At 45.4% G+C, this 21,558-nt stretch overlaps 1 protein-coding gene across 6 annotated transcripts in view; it reads right to left on the bottom strand.

Annotated features, from left to right (window-relative positions):
• Window positions 1-21,558, bottom strand: part of NCK2 (NCK adaptor protein 2) — a 147,729-nt gene that overhangs the window by 84,296 nt on the left and 41,875 nt on the right. For 2 of the 6 annotated variants that reach the window (XM_021680320.2, XM_021680326.2), the window contains exon 4: window positions 3,337-3,444. The exons of 3 other annotated variants lie outside the window; for them this stretch is intronic. The gene's annotated coding sequence lies outside the window, so the exon portion shown is untranslated. Of the gene's footprint in view, window positions 1-3,336; window positions 3,445-21,558 lie in introns of those variants that run through there. One more of the 6 variants, XM_021680321.1, reaches the window with a different exon arrangement.

Here is a 21,558-nt window from a genome sequence, read left to right as displayed (position 1 = left end):
ATGATTATTCCAAATGAACAGGAATTTTATTAATACTGTGTTCTGAAAGTATCCTTAGCTACTTTTAAATATTCTTAAAATGGTCAAAGTGTGTTTCAGCCACATTTTCCCCAAATGCCAGATGCTTTCACAATTCTGTGACTTTATGTCTACTATTTCTTCCCCCATACTGAGATAGCTTTATCGCTCCAGCTTCCCAAAGCCACTATCCAGCTAAATCCAACTCATTGTTCAGAAATGAACTCAACCAGTTCCCTTTTTGGGGACATTCTATAGGAATGGAAGATGTTCCTGCAGAAATCATTCTTTTATAATCATAAACTCCCCTATTTAAAGGCTATCTAGACAGGAAGAGCCTCTAGGAAAGGACCTCCACATGCTGAGGTCCATATGGCTTGGCCACATGGCAGGCGCTCGATAAAATGATAATAACAGACATTTATCATCCAATAAACTTTCACTTCTTTAATTATATTTGTAAGATCTGTTGCAATTGTCCAATACCCTACAGCATTCAGTACCATCTGGCCCAGAATCCTCTCCTCCCAAATTTCAATCCAAGAGACACTGAATCCCTCATACAATTGTCCTTGAGCCAGCCCATGAGTGTCAACATGGAACCTTAAATACAGATAATAACCTAACTATGCCAAAACCAAATGAGGGTTCTACTTACAAACCATATTTCTTAATTTTACTGTTATAAATTCATTTTTCTTGAGTTTTTCATTTGTTAAATAAATTAGCAATGAACCAATGAGAGAGAATGAATCGAAGAGTACTTTGAAATTCTAGAGCTCAAAAAAAAAAAAAAATATATATATATATGACTTCCTATGGCAGCTGCCCAATTAATGCCATTGATAAAGCCATTCAAATGCTGTGTGGGGGCTGAAATCCAATTAAGTCATTTCTGTCTGAATATCCCCAAAGAGCCTCCTGGTGAGCTCGAAGTGGAAATTATCACAAATGCCAGATTAGCTGTGTAAGCACTTCCAAAGCTGAAACCAGACAAGAGCGTGAAAATCTACATGTCCAGCCTTTTAACTGGGCACAAAGAAAAAAACATTTCAATGACCACCTGGCAGAAAGTCAAACCCATTTCCTTAGTCTCCCAGGTTTTCTCAGATAATCCTCACCCAGTGTAAGCATCAAAAAGAAAAAGCTTTGATCCCTTCATTTACACACATTATGAAATGATAAACTTCCACTCCACAACGCAATTTTGTGCACAGAGGAAACAGAGTCAGGAGGAGATTTCAAACTTCCTCTGAATTCGCCATTTTACTCAACCAACCCCTTTATGGAGTATGTCTTGAAATGAAAAACTCTGAAATTCATAATTGCCTCTTTGCATGGAATTTGTCCCATAAAAACATGCAAGCGAAGCCAAAACCTTTGAGAGGCTGCGGGACAAAACAGATTCAGCTCATGAGTTCAATTTCTCTTTCATCTTACAACCCATCACTCAGATTTACAACTCGGCAAAATACAGAGTATCTTCAGCTTATGTACAATAGCCGAAATCTTGAGTGTTCTAACCATGCTGTCCAGAAATGGGAAGGGCTTTAGCTTGCCTATTCATTCTAAACGGATCCCACCTGAGACTTACTGAATTACAATATCTGCAGTTTGGAAAAGCTCCTAGGTGGTTAAAATGTCAGCCCCAGTTAAGAACCAGTACTGCAGAGAAAAGACCAGAAAGTGAAAAGGGCCAGTTCAAGAAGCCCTATTCTCTCAACCCTAAATATTCAAATACAAGGGTTGTCTGAAAGAAGATTAATCCAGGTAATGAAGTTGGCCGTGCCTCTGTGTATGATGTAAAGGACGCAAGGACTTTGTTTTAAACTGGATGCCAATCCCCGTTCTACGTCTTTGTAGTTACAGGGTGTTGAGGCTGCTACTTTGCCCCAAAGCCTAGGTTTCCTTGGAGGCAGTATCAGTCACCTCACTGGTGGAATGAAAGTCACACTTATTCAATGAAAATGTGTTGCACATCTGCTGTGAGCAAACACTGTACATAAATAAGGCACAGCACAGATGCTGTCCTTCCTAAGGAACTCGGGCTGGTCAGGGACGAAAGTCAAATAGGAGGTGACACAGCAGTGCTCTTTATTTCATTTGCTATAAGAAAACACACCTACAAAAAAAAAAATCAGGGGCACCTGGGTGGCTCAGTCGTTAAGCGTCTGCCTTCGGCTCAGGTCATGATCCCAGGGTCCTGGGATCGAGCCCCGCATCGGGCTCCCTGCTCAGCGGGAAGCCTGCTTCTCCCTCTCTCACTCCCCCTGCTTGTGTTCCCTCTCTCGCTGTGTCTCTCTCTGTCAAATAAATAAAATCTTTAAAAAAAAAAAAATCAGCTGAACTGTGTGAGGTAACTTATAAAACAGATGTGTGCTATCCAAAATATCTGCCAGTATCTGCTTTAAAAAATAAAAAATAAAAAATTCTAAGGAGACAAGCAAATTGAGTGTGTGTGTGTGTGTGTGTGTGTGTGTAACAGCTTTAGGTAAAAAATAATTTATGATGCAACAGAAAGTAGGACTAATCTCGCTTTCCAGAGACCAACCTTCCAATAGGAAGGTCTCTCGGGATCTCTTCTCCAAGCAAAAACCTTCCTCGGTGGAACAATGCCAAGGTTCCCTGAAACTCACTATCCCAATACTGTTCCCGCTTCTAGACAGACTTCAAGTTAATTAATCCAACAAGTATGTTTTGAACTCCTACCAGTACCGTGCGGGGCGCTGGACACACAACATACAACACAGATGTATGTTTCGCCCCCACAAGGCAGACACAACAGACAACTGGAGGAGCCAGAATGGGGACCCTGGATGCTACGGGTCATTATCGCTCACCCTTGTAAGTGGCGCATGCACTCAGAAGAGGATGTCAGCGCAGGAAATGGAAATGCTGGTGCTAACTAGCAGGTAGCGATGCCTGACCCTGCCCTGCTTCTTGGGCAGCATCACACCTGCACGGTGGGGCTGGCCTCTCACTACACCTGGCAGGTGTTTTCTGAGTGACATGCGCTCCTCACAAGTCCTCCTATTGCACCCCACTGTGCCAGTTTCAGTCCACTGTCCCAGCTCCACAGGAGTTCTAGATTCTGATTCCGTCATGGATGCTCCCTATCTCTCCATCCGTTTATCACCTACAAATATGACACACAGGTTAACATCCATGCTGCGGCACAGATCACAGCCAAGGACAGCAGGCATCTGAGACCTGAACTCAGGGACGATCGAGCTAGCAGTCCACATTCTGTGGCTGTGGCAGTCCAACCAGCTCCTAATCCACATAATAGTTCAACATGCACGGAGACAGGCCTGTTACCTGATTTGGTGAATGAGCTTTGGCTCTGGAATGAAATGCCAACTCCACCCCTGCTTGGCTCTGTCTTTCGGCCAGATGGCTTACCACGTCTAAAGCTTAAGTTTTCTCCTATAAAATAGAGGATAAAGAGAAAAGGATTACCTTACAGATGTGTTGTATACAGTAAGTAGCTATAAAAAGCACCCAGCAAAGTTCCCGGTACATAGTAGGTGCTCAGAGAAAACATTACTTTGTTCCCCCTATGAGACACTGAAATGCCTATCCTCGTGGCGGTGAGTGAGCTCAGGGCCACCCTGCCCCTAAACACCCAACCTTTGAATGGGGCCGGCTGGAGGACACCAAGAACAATCCCCACAGCTGTTATCAGAGGAGATAAGCTTAGCCAACTGGGAGATCAGAGGACAATGAGTGGAGGTGAGAAATGTCCTTTCTCTCCTTTGGCCCTGGCACTCCCTATAATTCCTTTGTGCCATGAGCCACTCCCCTCACTCCACTGAGCTATGTCTCACATACTCTGTCCCTCAGATTTTCTCCTTTTCTGTCTGTTGATGCTGTACACCCTTTTTTTGTATGGAAATGGACTATGAATGTAAAAAACACATGACTGTTCCCCAACCTCGTACGGAGTGCACGAGATGATCTGGGGGTAAGCGGAAGTAAAGGGCACTGGTCAAGGAGCACGGGGAGGGCAGACGACCACAGACAAATCCCCAAGAAGACTACGGCCCAGAAGGCTCCTAAAGAGTGACCAGGGTCAAGAGGGGAGGGCCCAGGGTGAGCAGGTACGTTAACACTAGAGATAGAAGTGGGTCCGACTTTATGCAGGCACCCTGCTGACATCCAGGCACGTGGCATCAAGGAGAAGAGATGCCGACAGGCTCCCGGCTGCCAGCTTTCACCTCCATTCCGTAATCTGGTTAAAGGCCTCTTTCCTGATTCTGCTTTTTTCTCCATTTAGAAAATAAGGACATTCGCTATCTCCAGCCTTCTGGTACTTCTCTCCTTCAAGGCCGCAAAGAATATCAGCAGGGATCCTGCCATCCACCTGTGAGCGCGCATATGTCATCTGAACCTCAGTGTGTGAATGCAAAGCAGTCAAGCGCTCTCCTCCTAACTTTTCTCCTTTTGAGCTTTAATTTCTTCTCAACGATACCTGTTCTATACGATCCATTTTGAGGATTATTCTTTTTGACCAAAAACACCAACAAAAATGTACGTGAAAGGTGATCTGTCCTGCTCCTGCTACTGGTCCTACATAACACGAAGCACCACCACGCCTATGCTGCTCTGGGTCCCTCTCTCAGACGGACCAAGGACAGAAAGAACACCTTCTTGTTTTAGACCTTCGAATGCTGAAGTTTGCCTCACCTCATCTGTGGTTCAGCCTGCCATGTGCTACTCGAACACATATATCCCACTCTCTTATTTACTCCCAAATTATATCCTATCTTCCTTCAGCTTGCAAATCCAGGAACTGTGAGCCTCGGAGTTTCATGCACTAACGAGGGAAGGAAACAGACCAATGAAACAGCAAGCCTTTACTTAGCATTTACTGGGTGCCACACACTAGGCTGAGCACTTCTCCTACATTATCACATTCAGTCCTGACACCAGGATGTTTCACTGTCCCCGTTCGCAGCAGAGGAGTTAGGGGATGGGCTGAGGTGTGCTGAGTGCAAGGTGCAGTGAGAATTTGGAGTCCAGTCACTTGGGAGCCCTTGGCCTTGACCTTATGCCTACTGCCGCTCATGCTGAAGACCAAGGACAGCCAGGCTCAACAGTGCACCTGGGTTGAACAACTACACTGAACCCTCTTCCAAAGGATCACGTGGTAAGGGGGGAACTGGTTATGATCTCTGTTAAACACTGATGGAAAGAAAGACTTAATGATATCACATGAGCACAGTGGTTCTAAATGAAACAGATTTCCCAAAGACCAGAATCTACACTTACCAAAGAAAACTCTTCAAGGAACTCTTACACACCCTCCCTCTCTTTTAAAAAAAAAAAAGAAAATATGTTATCATTAACTATTTTCAATCAATTTTCTCACCATACATCCTTAACTCACCTCCCACATCCAAGAACACAGCTGGCGAGACTGCAGAGGGGTGGGCCAGGTAAGGACCATCAATATGCCTTCTTTCAATAGATATTATTTTACCCACTTTTGGACAGAAGAGAGGGAACCATCTGCCTTCTACCCTAGGCCAAAACAGCTCTGTGATCTTTGGGCCTCTGCTGTCTCATTTACTGATATGCAAGCACAGCCATTAGCTTTTTACAGACTTTCACAGAATGCTATTTTGTTTTGTTTATTTAAGATAATAGAAAGTTTTCAGAGAACTCATCTCTTCCAGTTTGGCATGGCATATAACAGAACTAAGAAACAGGAACACAAATAGACCCAAGTGCTTCTGGGAATTTAGTATATGATAAAGGGTGCTAGCTCCAGTCACTGGGAAAAAGGCAAGACTTCTCAATAAATAGTGATGGGATACTTTGGTAGCCATCTGGAAGAAAGATGGAGACACACTTCACATCCTACAACAGGATGAATTCCAAATGCATCTAAGGTTTACCGTGAAAAATAAAAGTATAGAAGGACATATGGAAGAAATTCTTTATAGCCTTGAAGGAAAAACTTTTTTAAATCTATGACTAAAAATCCAGAAACCACAAAAGATGTTTGAATTCATCTACATAAAAATACAAACTTTTTTAACATGGCAAAATATACCCCAGGCAAATCCAAAAGACAAAAAGAAAAGGGATATTTGCAATTCGTGACACAGACCAAGGCCTACTCTTCCTGATTCAGGAAGAGCTCCTTACAATTGATGAGAAGACCAGCCAATCAAGAAAAAGAGGCAAAGGAAACTGGGTAGGAAAATATCTGCCTTTCAGATAAATGCTGGGCTTCAATAAAATAAACGTATACTAGAGTCATACGAAGATACCACCTCTCACCTATCAGACTGTCAGAGACCAGAAAATGTGGTAACAGATAGCACGGTGTCAATGTGAACTTCCCATTTTGATCACTATCATGTGGTTATTTAAAATGTTAACATCTGGGGCACCTGGGTGGCTCAGTCGGTTAAGCGTCTGCCTTGGCTTCTGGTCATGATCCCAGGACCCTGGGATCAAGCTCCCTGTAGGGCTCTCTGCTCAGCGGGGAGCCTGTTTCTCCCTTTCCCTCTGTGTGCTGCTCCCCCTGCTTGTGCTCTCTCAAATAAATAAAATCTTTAAAAATAAATAAAATGTCAACATTTGAGGAAGCTGGATCAAGGGAGGCAGAAGTTTTTTGTACCATTTTTGCAATTTTTTGTAAGCTAAAATGTATTTCAAAATAAAAGAACAATTTTTTTTTATTTTAGTGTGATAAAACGGCGTATTTGGTGAGGCTATGGGGAAGCAGGTAGGCTCGTGCACTGGTGACGAAAATGCAAAATTGCACAACTCTATGAAAAGCAATTGGGTAAGACGTATGAAAATAGAAACAGCCTAAATGCCCATCAGTAGGAAAACAGTAAAATACATTACATCTAAAGACAAAGCGCTTTTCACTTATAAAACAGGAGGAATGTCTCTAAGTTCTAAATAGGAAAGAGTTCAAAAATAGATAGTTACCTCAGAAAAACAAGGTAAGAACACTTCAGGTTATTTTCCCCAAATGCGTTTATCTATGTAGAAACTTAACTACCACTTGGCTGCCTGGTTAAGCTGCGTCAAGTATATCCCGGCAGTTTATCCTCGTTATGTTGAGATTCATGACCCATTTGAACTTAATTATCAGTAACCTTGGTGAGCTCACTACAGGCTTCTCCATCTAAATAACCCATAAAAATATGTTTTTAATCCAAGCTACAGGGATCTCTGAGGAACCTCACCATTGATATCTGATTATCTGAAGATGAAAGCATTTCACCCTTCATTTCTTCTAAAATCAGTCCCCAAACTCTTAGGTTACTTTTTATTAAATTGAGATATAATTCACATGCCATAAAAATTCACCAATTAAAATGTACTATTTAGTGGTTTTACTTATTTTTGAAAGTTAATAGAGAATCTCTTTATATTATAAAAAGAAAAAGGGGGGAAACAAGAGGGAAACTAATGAGTTGAGTAACCTATTACTTAGATATTTCCGGAACATTCTGGACGTACAACAAACCATAAACCTTGCCTCTGGTAAGGCCATCTGGGCGCCCGGGATAGGAAGAAGGCTTCCCTCCATGTTAGATTTCAGTTGCCTTTTGCCTGTTTGTTTGCTTTTATACGTATTACTCTTTCAAATAAAAATTGCTTTCAACAAAATAATAGCAGATAGAAAACAAATCTTACAACAAGCTAACCTTAACGCCTACTCCTTTCACAGAACACTAAATCCTACAGATACTTCTGTTCAAAAACACATCTTCTGGAGCTAGGAGATAATTTAATATTCGCCCTGAAATAGATGGATCACACCAGTAAATGAACGAAAATGTAGTTATAATTTTGTTCTCTTCGGAAATGAACTGAATCAGATTAATGCAGCTAGTCATCCTGCAGTCAGACCTTCCTTAGGATGATTAAACTCTTTAAAAATCTGCAGCTAGTTGCCAGTACCTTTAAAAAAAAGTGATGAAATCATAAACTAATGAGTCCACCCCAACCTGCTGAAAGAGTTCTCAGTGCCAAATTTATGAACTAGTTTTGTTTTCTAGAAGCATCCTGCTTCCACAGAAAGGCAGAAGCTGATAGGCATCCACAATCTAAGGTGCTTTGTTTTACCTGTGGTTACAAAACACTTGGCTTCTGCTCCCTCATTCCAACTATGGGAGAACCATAATGAATCTCATCTTGGTTGTGAGTTGCTGCAAACCCAGGGACTTATCAACTGGGATTAACAGCCCTCTCCCACGGGCCTGGCAGGAGCCTCAACAAGAGGAGGACCACGCTATACCCCCCACCAACCCTGAAGTCCCTAAGCCCCTGCCCTGTGCGTGGCTTCCTGCAGTGCCCACAGGAGTATCTGAAGACTTCCTTCCACTTGCCCACATAGGCTGGTGGCTTGCTGCTTGGGCACACTGACTTTTCTTCCTTCGAAAGACATGCACAAACCATCTTCTGCCCTTATACTGAACAACATGGAATTGTGGTGCTGGTGGTCCCTTCATTCATGCTCTAGAACGCTGAGTGCAACCCTCACCACTCAGAATAGCACAAATTCTTGTTTTATTTCCGTGCAGGGAAAAAAAAAAAAAATCAACCCAGGCTTCAGAACCCTATCAGTATTTAAGGGCTTCCCCTAAAATACGAGTTGAAAGGCTGAAAGAGGGGTATTTTGTAAAGTTCTGAATTTAGCAAAGGAAAAAGGCTTATAAATCAATGTCAGCTTCTCTCTTGTGGGGGCAGGGGAAGATGCAGAAAGAAAAGGGTTGGTGGCATAGGAAATGAATCAAAGGCCTAAAACGGATAATAAATGTTTATATCTTCGGGCCACAAATTAAAACCAGAAAGGAGTTTTGATGACTCAATCTATTTCTGAAAGACCACCCTCCTAATGATCTGAGCACTCTTCCACGCCCACCGGCAGCATCGAAACCAACCACAAAGAAGTGTTAACGCTCACAAGTAAAATGTTAATAAAATTTATCGTAGAAGACCAACTCCTAAGAGGGCTGCCAAACCTGTGAACTGTCATCATTAATGTCTTAACTGTTCTAGTGATACATATTTCCTTTCCTGGAATCGAACTGCTATTGCATTTACTCGTGTCAAGAAGAAATGCCGAGGGGCGCCTAGGTGGCTCAGTGGGTTAAGCGTCTGCCTTCGGCTCAGGTCATGATCCCAGTGTCCTAAAATCAAGTCCCACATCGGGCTCCCTGCTCATGGGGAGCCTGCTTCTCCCTCTCCTCCCCACTAGTGCTCTCTTTGGCTCTCTCTCTCTCTAATAAATACAATCTTAAAAAAAAAAAGAAGAAGAAGAAATGCCGATCAGGTTTTTTTCCCCCAAAATCACTTAATTTACCCGATGCAAGAGTGGGAAGTACAAGGGGGAAAAAAAAGGAAAAAGAACAGTGATGTTAGGAACATCTGGAATAACACTAAACTACTGGATCTCTTCTTCATCACCAAACGCAAAAGGTAGACAAGGCTCTGAAACCATCAAGGACTGGACAATGTCCACCTTCAACATCAAAACCTCGGCCTCCTACGCCCTTCCTCGCACTCCCAGGCCCTCTCTGGGAAGGACCAAGTGCAACTGACCCCACTGTCAATAGCCTCCAGGTGCCCCCTACCTGAAAAAGGGAGCATGCCCCCTTTTATCCATATCGCATTAAAACCACAATGCGGTTGAATTATTCAGTCCTCTTTTTAGTGAAATGGAGTATTTCATAAGATAATAGAGAAAATGCAAAGCACAGAGATAAGAAAAATGTATCCTGTTATCATGCACATCATCAATGACAAAATAATTTCATAAGAGCAGCAACACTGCCAACCTCCCCGTGGATCACCTACACTCACACATGCGCCTCTGAAGCACAATCTTTCTTTTTTTTTTTTTTAACTTTTTTTTTTTTTTTTTGAGAGAGAAAGCATGAGCAGGCAGGAGAGGCAGAGGGACAGGGAGAAGCAAACTCCCCGCGGAGCTGGAAACCTGATGCGGAGCTCACTGGAAGCCTGATGCGGGGCTTGATCCCAGGACCCTGAGATCTTGACCCAAGCAGAAACCAAGAGTCGGACACCTAACCAACTGAGCCACCCAGGCGCCCCTCGGGTCTTTTCATTTTAAATGACTTCTGTTCTCCTGAAGTCCTAGACATAAATCTACTGAAAAAGAAGAGAGAGAAAAGAGAGAGAGAGGGAGGACGAGTGAGGTGACCCAAGCTCTTGAAATTGTGGTTGAAACAGAGGGTTTCTCACCAGTGGCTCACTGACGTGTGAGCGCCAATCAACCTCTGTTGCAAAGCTCTCCCGAGCACTGGAGGACGGTGAGCAGCAACCCCCATCCTCCCTGGAATGGTGACAATCAAAAATCTCTCCAGACACTGCAGGCATTGCCAAATGTCCCCTGAGGGACGAAATTACCCTGCTGAGAACCACTGAACTAGAATACATGTAAATTAAGTAGACCAAGTTGTGTTGTTTTCTTTTTAAACAGCAAAAATAAGACAGGAATATTCATGTATTTTCTAACTATTCTGGAATGTGATTAAAATATTTAGACGGCAGTTGCTATAATCACCCCTTCCAAAATGGCACATTCAGTTAAACTCAGTGTCATGATTAACTAAGTCACAGTATGCCATATAATTCGAAGACAACCTCTAAACTCTAGCTTTGGAAAAGTGGGTAATGCATGTTATTGTTTATTTAAGAAAATGAGAAATATTAAAAACAAATATACAACCGTATGAATGTATGTCTGTGCTTGCATTAAAAAGCAATAAATAAAAGGAGGAAGGAAAAAATCATCTTTTTACAAATAGTGATGGAAAGGGCTTGAGCGAGAAGAGCCTGAAGATACAGAATGAGACTTTGAGCACACTTCTGGCTCTGGAACCACCTAAATGGTTTATGTAACTATAAACCAATATTAACTTTTTTAAGTCCTAAAAATCAAAAGCAGAATGGAAACCAATTAACCAAATTATATATTGAGTCGGTGACATAAACAGAGAGAGACATTATTCCAAAAGACTTAGAAACACAGTAATTTGACTGTATTTCCCTAGAGGGATAAACCCTGAGGACAAAGATATCTTCTGCCGTTTCCACTACTCATATGGTTGGTAAAAATGTTGGTAGTTATTCTAAACATGTATGTGTTGTCTATAAATAAGATAATCAAGCAAATAAGTTCTTACGCCAATGTTCCTAGGGAGAAAAACTTTCAGCCTAAGAGAAAAGTGATACAAATATAAAACCAAAGAAGTAAAATATGCTGTAATTCGAATTCTCAATTAGAAATATCTGCGTGAATTTACAGAGGATTATGTCAGAAAACCAACCAAAACAAACGAGTGAACAAACCCACCTCTGTCCACTGAAAAGGCCCAGATCCAACAATCAGTCTGGAAGCAATGATCCCTAACTCCCAAACTGCAGTCCCCAAATTCCACTTCCTCCTAACGGGACCACGGTCTTTGAAATGTGGGCCTCTGCCTGGGGTGGGCACAGCCGGTCGGACCCGAAGCACGACAGCCCTTAGCCTTCAGTGGCAATGACGTCACAGACTCTGGGCATGAGCAACGGAACACAGAAGCAAGCTCAAGCAGCCCAGCTAGGCTGCAGCCGGGCACTCTCAGCATAACAAGGATGCCAGCCGCAATGAAAGAAAATGCTCCAGAAATACCTTAGATCATGAGCTCATAATGTCTCTAAAAACACACAAGCAAACCACCTCACTGGTGGCTTGTGGAGGATGCTGGGGAACCAGAACTATTTATTCTGAGAACTGCCAAAGAAAAGGCAAGACTTTCCTGCGTTAAGTGGACCTCAGGCTAACAGCAGCACATTCTCCTCATCTGGCTAGGAAACAGAGAAGGGAGAACATGATCAGAATGGCATCATTTTGCAACCCTGATGAATTCTGGATGGAGGCGGTGATCACCAGGGCTGTCTGTTCTCATGCCCTCCTCCTGAAGCACACACCACCCACGATGGAGTCTTGCCTGAAAATCAGAGCAGAAAGGGCTCCAGATCTGACCAGCAGCTTACAGGAAGGAAACACAGGGGCTGGCAGGCATGGCAAATGAGGGTCTGGTTAGCAAGCTGCAGCTGTGGGAAACCCAAAGGACGAAAGACTTGCTTTCTCCAACAAATCAATCGCCGTGGGGGAAAAAAATGAGAGGGTGGAGAAAGCAAACACCATTCAACAGCAATAAGGGTCTGAAATAATTGGGGAAATTGGAACAGTAGTTACAGGTTTGGTAATAATAAGAAATTAGTTACTGGAGTATTTACTATAATATTTACATATGAACTGATATCTCAGATTTGCTACAAAAATAGGCCAGTGGAGTGTGCAGGAGTTCAGATGGAACAAGACTGGCCATTCAGAACTATGTGCTGAAGTTCTAATAATGGATATTCATGAGGATTCATGCTATGATTCTACCTTTAAAAACTACACTGAATATGATTATCCTGTAAACTAAGAAATCACAGCTTAGGGGCACCCTGGTAGCTCAGTCCGTGAAGTGTCTGCCTTTAGCTCAGGTCATATTCCTGGAGTCCCAGGATCGAGCACCGTGGCGGGGGGGGGGGGGGCCCCCCCCCACAGGGGGCCCGCTTCCCCCCCCGGCCTCCCCCTTCCTTGTGTGGGGGGGCGCGCTCCCTCAAATAGTATTTTAAAAAAAAAAAAAAAGAAATCACACCTTACAAATGAGAGTCCAGAACATCAAAAAATAGGGCAGCCTGAAGGGCCTTCAGAAACCTGCAGGCTCCAAACCACCTTCTCCCTCGGAAGGCTAGTAGAACAACCCCAGGCCCCAGAGCCAGGGGCCAGCGAGGCCACCACAGAACCCAGCTCCTGAAATCTCCTCGGTCTTTCCACGTAGTGCGGCAGGACTGGGTAGAAGAAGAGTTCTGACACACTCATAAGCCTTTTTTTTTTTTCTTTTAAATATGGGCGGGGGGAGCAAGAGAGAGCACAGAAGCAGGGGGAGCTGCAGGAGAGGGAGAAGCAGACGCCCCGTGGAGCAGGGAGCCTGATGCGGGGCTCGATCCCAGGACCCGAGGATCATGACCTGAGCTGAAGACAGACGCTTAACCGCTTAACTGGCAGAGCCACCCAGGCGCCCCATAAGTCTGCTTTTTACCATCCACTGCTAAGATATTAAGGCTCTTCCTTTTGCTTATGAATATACTTCCAAAAACATTAAGTTTTTGGTAATTTGAACTCCACCCCGCCCAAGAAAAAGAATAATCAGTTCATTCATTCAATAACATTGTGAGAATTTATTCGGCTGTGGACTACACAACAGACAGTGAAACCTTTAGTGTCCTAGGAAAGCACATACAGCAGCTGTGTCATCTGCACGCTGATCAAACTATGTACACTTTCCGGCTCACAGGCTGTGATGAGAGGGTGTGGCACTGGTTTGTGTGAATTGTGAAATTATAAAAATTAAAGCATTTATCAAGCACCCGCTCAGCCAGGTCACCGTGATCCGCTGTTTTAAAGTGAGTCCATGAGAAATGTCCCTCAATGCCAAGAAGCTGAGCCCATCAGAGTACTCTATAAACATATAATAAACTGTGCTGATACACAAGTAAAGAGTAAGGACATCCCAAGGACATGAAGCCAAGATAAAACTGCTGGAAAATGCCAGCTGGTGAGGCCTGAGGGAGGAGAGGTGTGTTCAGTAAATGGGTATTTTAAGCCCCCACATCCCATACAGCCCCCAGCCCTGCCAGCCCCACACAACAGCCACCCTGAAATTGACGGAGCCTACACCCGTGCCCATTCCCTGTTCTCTGGGGCAAGGACAAAGCACTGAAGGCACAAGAGATTAAATGAGGGAGACGAGAAAAGACCAATTTCTTATCAGCGTGGCTGTAATTGACATCACTTCCCCAGGCTTCTCCAGATGAAATCAACATTCTCTTACAGATTACTAGAATTTAAATCTTCATGGGGGAAGGATTACAGATGTGCTCTAAGCCCTTCACTTCACAAATGAGAAAAGAAAGGTGCAGAATGGCTGAGCCCCAGGCCACGCGGGCTTCAGGGTGGCTCAAGCACCCTTCCAGTTATGTTACTCAAGGCTATTTCCGGAGCCCCAAAGTTTCCTGGCTGGAGGTCACAGCACCCAAGCTGTGTCATCCAATTCTTGTCAAGTTCTACTAGACCAGAGAACTATCCTAGTGGTCTGTATCTGTGTGTTGTCATGAAAGGGAGGACAGTTTCATTCTGGCTGATTACTTATGAAGCCCTGTGGGCGAGAGCTTTCCTCATCAGCACAGGCTGACCATCCAGACTCTTGCTCTGGCATGGGTCAGAGGTCAAAGCACAGAGCTGAAAACCCCCCATGACTTGCCTGTGCTCATCAGCGGGTGGCAAGAGGCCCACCTGGACCGCAGCCTTAAAGACAGAGGCAGAGCCCACCGAAGACAAGCTCCACTTCTTTCCAGGTGTGCTGAGAATGGAGCCAAAGGCCAGGGGTTCCAGCAGCCCACCCTGGCGCTGAGCCCCTCTGCCTGAGAATGAAGATGAGCCAGAGGCTGAGGGGCAGGGAGACAGCCCATCAGGGAGATATCTTCATGCAGCACCACCAGACCCGGGGACCCCATCTACGGCTCATCTCACGTGTGTGAAGCAGCAAGAAGGGGCCAGGGGAGGTGGCTGGGCCCCCAGGCTGCCTGCCCAGGGACGCACTCCCCAGCACACCACCTCACACAGCGCCCAGGCATATAGCCTTACCCGTCTTAGGAGCCTGGCCACCTGCCAGCTTATGGCACCAAGCAGCAGAGAGCTCAGCACTGGTTACCACTCTGAGTCAGCAGTGCAAGACCTCCTAAAAATAGGTGGTAAGCAGTTACACAAGCTGCAGGAAGTGAAGAAATGAGAGTCTGTAATTGTAATCCGATCAACAAATTCTAAGGACATGAGCACTGTTTCTTAATGGTTTGCTTTTATGTCTAATGTGCAGGCCTATTTATGGGTTTTGACGAAGAAGGAGCTGACTGTATTTTTAGCTCACAAATCAACTTTTAATTCTTCCCATTCTACAAATGGGAAATAACATTTCACATAGCACAAGCAATAAAAATTAAGATGTTTTGAAGATAAGCCACTTCTGCTCATTTGCATTTAACACACGATTGATTATACTATGCATTAGGCTCTGATTCTATGCTCCTCCTCCAAGCCGGGAGTGAAGACAGAAGTCAGCACCCATCTGTGGAAATTCAGTTAACTGCTGCTAGTGGCCAATGTTTTCTGGTGGCCAGGGCAATGGTTCTCCCCTCGTGCCCGACCAGCAGCAGAGACACTAGGAAGCTTCCTAGAAATGTAAATTACTCGCGCCCACTCCAGGCTCCAGAGGCAAAAACTAGGAGGTTGGGGGCAGCAGTCTGTCTCAAAAAGCCCTCTAGCTAATTTGGAACAAACTCTAGTTTCAGAACCACGAACCACAGGGCAAGATGCTCACAAGAGATTGTAATAGGCCATAAACGCTTTGCAATGCATTTCACAGACACGTTTTATTGCCCATATTAGGATGTTATCTAGCAAGAGAATCTCCCAAAAAACAGTTCTTCCATTGGAAAGAACTCTCTTATTAGGATCAAAAGAAATAGGGTAATTTTTTCTCAGTGAAAAATGTTATGAAACTTTTTTTTGTGCACCAGGGTCAAGTACATGTACGAATACAACCTTGGCCTGGTTGGTCATCACCCCTGTGGGAAGGTCCTGGTCGAGCCACCCAGGAAGGCGAAGAGGACAGATCCTTCCCCAGAGCAGCTCAGGGGGGTCTGCAGCCAGTCTCTGGGGGGCCTGTGGAAGAAAAGCCTGGCAGAGACGCATGCGTTAGATACATCACAATCATTTTATATTTTAAATTGGAGGAACTTGTCCACATCTGCTTAGCATTCTGAAAAGATTAACACAACTAGAATACATTTTTAAGAACTCAAGGCAATGGGGCACCTGGGTGGCTCAGTCATTTAAGCATCTGCCTTCAGCTCAGGTCATGATCCCAGGATCCTGGGATGGAGCCCCGAGTCAGGCTCCCTGCTCAGCGAGGAGTCTGCTTCTTCTTCTGCCCCTCTCTCTGCTCATGTTGTCTCTCTCTCTCTCTCTCAAATAAATAAAATCTTTAAAAAAATAAATAAATAACGTAAGTCAATAAATAAGAGATCCACTGCCCTGACTACCATCTCCCTCTGTCAAAAACACATGGAATTAATACAGATGGCTTCTGTCTTGAAGCACAAAGTGGTGAATTACAATGGCTTATAACTGCGTTAAAGCTATTTAAAAATGAAGAGAAGGAATAGAGGGAAACTAGGAAAAAGCATACATTTCACGGATAAAGAACTTTTAAAGAAAAGAAACAAAAACTAGAAAACTCAGAAAGAGAAGGCGTCTTGGGGAAGGTTAGTAAGATCTGCCCTGGGCAGGAGCAGCTCTTCTATCACGTATCTAGTTCTCTAATACACCCTAGGTAACACCCTCCTATAGAGTACGATACACACATACATGTAAATACTACTTACAGTACTTGTTAAGAGATGAAGACAAGCAATAGTAGTTTCAGAATATCCATCCCCGTTAATGAGAAAAGTTAACTTGGACAGAATATGGGTGTGCATATACAAACCAGAGAAGAAAGCTAAGCATCAGGCTGTACGGCCATCAGCTAAATGGTGCTGACAGAAATGGTGGCAAACAGAAGAGCTTCCCTCTCCTCTGAACCTACTTTTAGGCAGTGGCTTGCCCCACTGGAGGGTATTTATGGGTGTAGGAGTTGCCAGGGCATCAAAACCCTTTAAACCAATGACAGCGATAGTGTCTAACTCTGACGTCTAACTCATGTAGCTGATTTGAGGCTCACTGTATTCAGAACGGGTCTCCTTCCTCCCGCTTCCAAGCTCCCCAAATTCAAATGAACCAAAGTGAAAAGAAAGTCAGCACTTGGCAGCTTTTACAGGCCTGGTCCTCATTTTTGCATCCCGGTACAGCGGGTGCCACCTCAGAAGGGCAGGGTCCGAAGCAGAATCTGCCCCTGAGGGGCAGGAGTCCACTCGGTGCACCTGGTCCCTCGAATGGCCAGCGAGCGACCTGTGAGCCAGGGGTCTGCACACCAGTCTCATCGCAGAGGAGCCGGGCTCACACGGGGGGATGAGTTTCTCCTACGGAAAGGCCGGGGGTCCAAAGTGAAGCAAAAAAGCACTGGTCTCGATCTTCCCATCCCACACTCCTCACTGCTGTCAAGGCGAGAGAGCAGGGCCGGGCATTTCTCGCAAAAGGGAAGCTGGCTGCGGGGATGCCCTCGGAGGGTGGGGGGAGCCAGTCTCCCCTGAAGTGAGGAGCCCAGTGAGGCTCACTGTATTCGTTTGCTTGGGCTAACATAAGAAAAGATCACAGAGGGAGTGGATGAAACAACAGAATTATGTGTTCATAGTTCTGGGGGTTGGAAGTCCCAGATCAAGGTGTGGGCTGATGTGGTTCCTGAGAGCTCTGTTCCTGGCTTGCCAACAGCAGCCTTCTCGCCTTCTAGCTGTGTCTTCACGTGGTGGAGAGACAGCCAGGTTCTCGGCGCTCTTCTCAGGAGGACACGAGTCCTATCCAATCAGGGCCCCACCCTTAGGAACTTATTTAACCTTGATTCCTTCCTTAGAGGCCCTGTCCTCAAACACAGACGGGGGGGGGGCGCTACGACCTCAACAGTGGACATGGGGTGGGGGTGCCCAAATTGGTCCAGTTGGGGGAGCTGGCCCGAGGCAACTGCAGCAACAGGATTAGACCTGGGGTTGGGGTGTCCACGCCTTCCATGGCCCTGAGCTGACCCTCCTTCTGCAGGAAGAAAAGGACCCAGGAAAGAGAAAGGCAGCTGAGTGGTGCAGGGCCACAGGTTGCACAGATCAGGAAGGCAGGAGGGACAGGCAGCTGCCTAGGTGCCGCCACCCCTCGGGGGGCCAGACCAGACCCAGGAACAGTCGAAACAAAGCGCAGACAAGAGGCAAAACGCAAACCACCACACTCATGGACACTGACATCCTCCAAGCCCTGGCAGGGCACCAGGCCCAGCTGAGGCCGGGCAGGGGTCCCCTCCTCTGAGTCTGATGACAGTCCCCTGGGGCCAGCGCTGAGAGCGTCACTCATGAGAATGAGGGGCTGAGAAGCAGAGGTCAGGGAAGCTGCCCAAGGCCACTGAGCCGCAAGGGGCCAGGCAGGGGCTGGTACTAAGGCAGCGGGCCCAAAGGCAGCCCTCCTGGCCTCCAGAACACGTGGGAAGGGAAGAGACCTAGGAAGGGTGCAACGCTGGAGCCCGGGGACAGCGGGAAGGAGGACAGGGCAGAGGCCAGGACTCGAGGATGCAGAAAAACCAGAGATAGCAGTAGAGACAGGAATCCGAAGGGCCAGGCTGCCGCCCTCCACAGAGCCGTACCCTGAGCCGGCACACGTCAGGTCCTTTACAAAAGGATTTAGCTCTCCTTCACAGCCCCGGGATTGTGGCAATTCATCCTTCTCCTAAACACACATACAGGCCGTGCGCTGAAGGAACCTCCTAGCAGCCCGTGCCTCGAGCGGAGCAGACATCAGACCCAAGTGGAGTTCAAGGCCAACCCCAAGGCTGGCCGCAAAGTCTCCAAATCCAGAGAGCTTCCGGGGCGAGCGTGGGCCAGCACGCCCGCCCTGTACCCCACCGCCCACTAGCTGTTCCCAGGGCCAGGTGAGATGAGCAAGAACTCCCAGCCAGGCCCAGCACACAGCTAGTGCTGCTCAGTTAATGGTAACGGTTGCTATTACCCAGACTCAAAATAACCGTTTTGTTTGGTATCAGAGCCATCTGTATACGTTTCTCTGTCTTCCCTGTATCAGGTGTGGAAACTGTCTGCAATTTACTGTTCTCTCCACAACACTAATTGTGCATCCCTCCACAGAAGAGAGGATCGATAAAAGGCTGGATGAGTGAATTAATTAACTGATAGAGAACTGTACAATGGAAGGGACATGAGAATAAGGCAAATAAAGCAGAAGGTAAATGAGAAAATCGACAGATGGGCAAAGGGTGGACACACACAGATGAAAAGATGCAAAAAAAAAAAAAAGGCAAAAGATAATAAGTGCAAGGGACAGAATGGTCTGGGTTAAATGACTGGTGTCTCCCTGGAGTGTCTTTCTGGACCAGAAGGATTTCATCGCTACCAGCTATAATCATCCATTTTCTTCAGCATGCCAGATAAGAACAAATAAATAAAAAGACATTGCACTTACTAGGAGGAATTAAGCACCCTATGCCCAACCTCCTGCTAGCCCAGGGGTGACATTCTGCATATGACTGAGTTCTCCCGGGCTTTTTCATACAAAGCACAATAGCAAACATCGCTGTGCACACAGCAGGGTGACCCCAGCCTTGGCAGGAAGGCTTCAGACACCTGAGCTGACACTGACACGGCCTGGTCAGATGAGCTCGGCAGCTCCCACTCCATCCCGGCTGGTTTACACTCTCCCCGTATTTCATGGCAGGGAAACCCATCTGTGGGTCCTTTCAGGTCAAGAGAGGTAAACCAGGCAGCATTAAAATTCAGCTTTCTATTGGAGGTCTTCTGATTGAGTCACTTTTACTCCGCTTTAATTTTATCTCTGTGATTATCAAGAACTACATTCCCATGTCCCTCCCCACTGACAACACTATGACTATTTTGACCTATGGCTCCAGACGGCACAGGAAAAGGAAGCTTCCAGAGAGGCTCCTCGGTGGGGAGGGGAAACCGCCCTCCGTGCTGTGCCCACCGGCACACAAACACCATGGCCACCTCAGGCTCCCAGTGACATTACCCAGAACCACATGCCTGCTCCAGAAAGCATTCTGAATTGTGAGGCTGTCCACCTGCATTCACAATTTCTTATCTTTAGCCATATATCCTATGCAGTCGGTTTTATAGGATGAAATACCTATGTATATCACAAGAATGCTGAAATGGGAAATGTCAGAAACACTAGCAATGGGGATCTGTCACCCAGCCCACTCCCCAGGGCCTGGAACACAGCTGGACACCGGACCCAGAGCAGGCAGATAGGTGTTTCCTCCAGAGGCCAAAATGCCATGCCCTTTGTTCACAATTTTGAAGGTGCTATAGTTTCCACTAGATTAAGTGAGAATCTTTTATGGAAAGCACTTAACAATGGCCTGACCCATACCCATGCTCAATTTAAAGTGATTAGCATTATTAATTTAGTGATTAGCATTATTATATATGAGTGATAATAGCACATTCATGCTCACTTATGTTGTAAAAACCCGAAAACCTCTTCACATTGTATACCCTTAGCCCTTACCCGCTGGGACACAGGAAGGCAAGAATGACGTGCATTCCTCCATGCATTCCTAGCACAGCTTCTGGTACATGGTAGAAACGGCTCGTGAATGTCACATGCCCCTTCACACTTCATTGGAAGCAGTACCCACCATTACTGGCATGAAAAGGAAATCAGGAACAATTTGCTATGTAAGCAAATGAACCTTTCCTCTCCCCTTCGTCCCAAGCTCAATCTGCAGGGGGGGAAATACTTCTTACTGGCCATACAAATTAGCACTTACCACTTGCACAGTTTACAACCAGCAAGTAAGACCAGCTCAGAGCCAACTCCGCATCAAGCTATTCTTACCCTAAATAAAAAGCACCCTATATGTGAGCGACACAAGAGAATCCCCACCCAAGGGCACGGTTCAACCACTAGCTCTGCCTTTTACCTAAAATTCTACCAAAGGCAACTCACACCAACCTGTAGAACAGTTAACATCTAAGTAACATCTGAGCAGGAACAAATTAATACAGAGACTGCTAACCATGCCCCCATCCTGGTGATTACAGGCAAGTCAGCCCTTGTGCACTGGGTTACTTTTGCAATTAAAACAAAATAAAACAGAACAAAACACCTCACTAATTAAAAATGGAAAACCAACCAACCAACTAAATGATCAAAGGGTCCCCACTGGCTCATAATTATGCCATTTAGCATACTGTGATTGATAAGCCAGGAAGTTCTGACATCAACTAGAGAAAAGATGTAAACTGAAAAAGCCACGTCTTCCTAAGAGCAGAATTATGTTTTCAACAGAATCAATGACCGGAGGACTCATTCACATCTAAAGCTGCTTTTACAAAGACTGTAACAAGTATGCCTTCAGTTCTGTTCATGCTTACATGCTGGAAATTCACGATGCACAAGGACATATGTTTCTGTTCTCTGTTAGAGAGTAAACGGAGCTGATGTGGCAGAGTACGTGGCCCGCAAGGAACGGAGTCTGCAGACCTCCGTCACCCAAACAATGATCAGATGAAGAAGATGCATTCAAAGCTGTGAGTCACGGAAGAGACATCAACTTTTACACTTTGCATTTTACTTCAGGAAAGCCAAACAAGACAAAACTGCCTTTTGCTAGCTGTGATATTTTAGTTTCCAGGAAAGGGATGTATCTAAAGCAACTCTGCAAAAGACTCATGAATTGCTAAATGTCTTCTCGTCTCTCCGATATGAGGCTGGTCTTC

Source organism: Neomonachus schauinslandi, chromosome 10 (genome assembly GCF_002201575.2).
Source record: "Neomonachus schauinslandi chromosome 10, ASM220157v2, whole genome shotgun sequence".
Taxonomy (NCBI): Eukaryota; Metazoa; Chordata; class Mammalia; order Carnivora; family Phocidae; genus Neomonachus; species Neomonachus schauinslandi.
The sequence above is the reverse complement of the archived record's forward strand: the minus strand, read 5'-3'. Positions and strand labels throughout refer to the sequence as shown.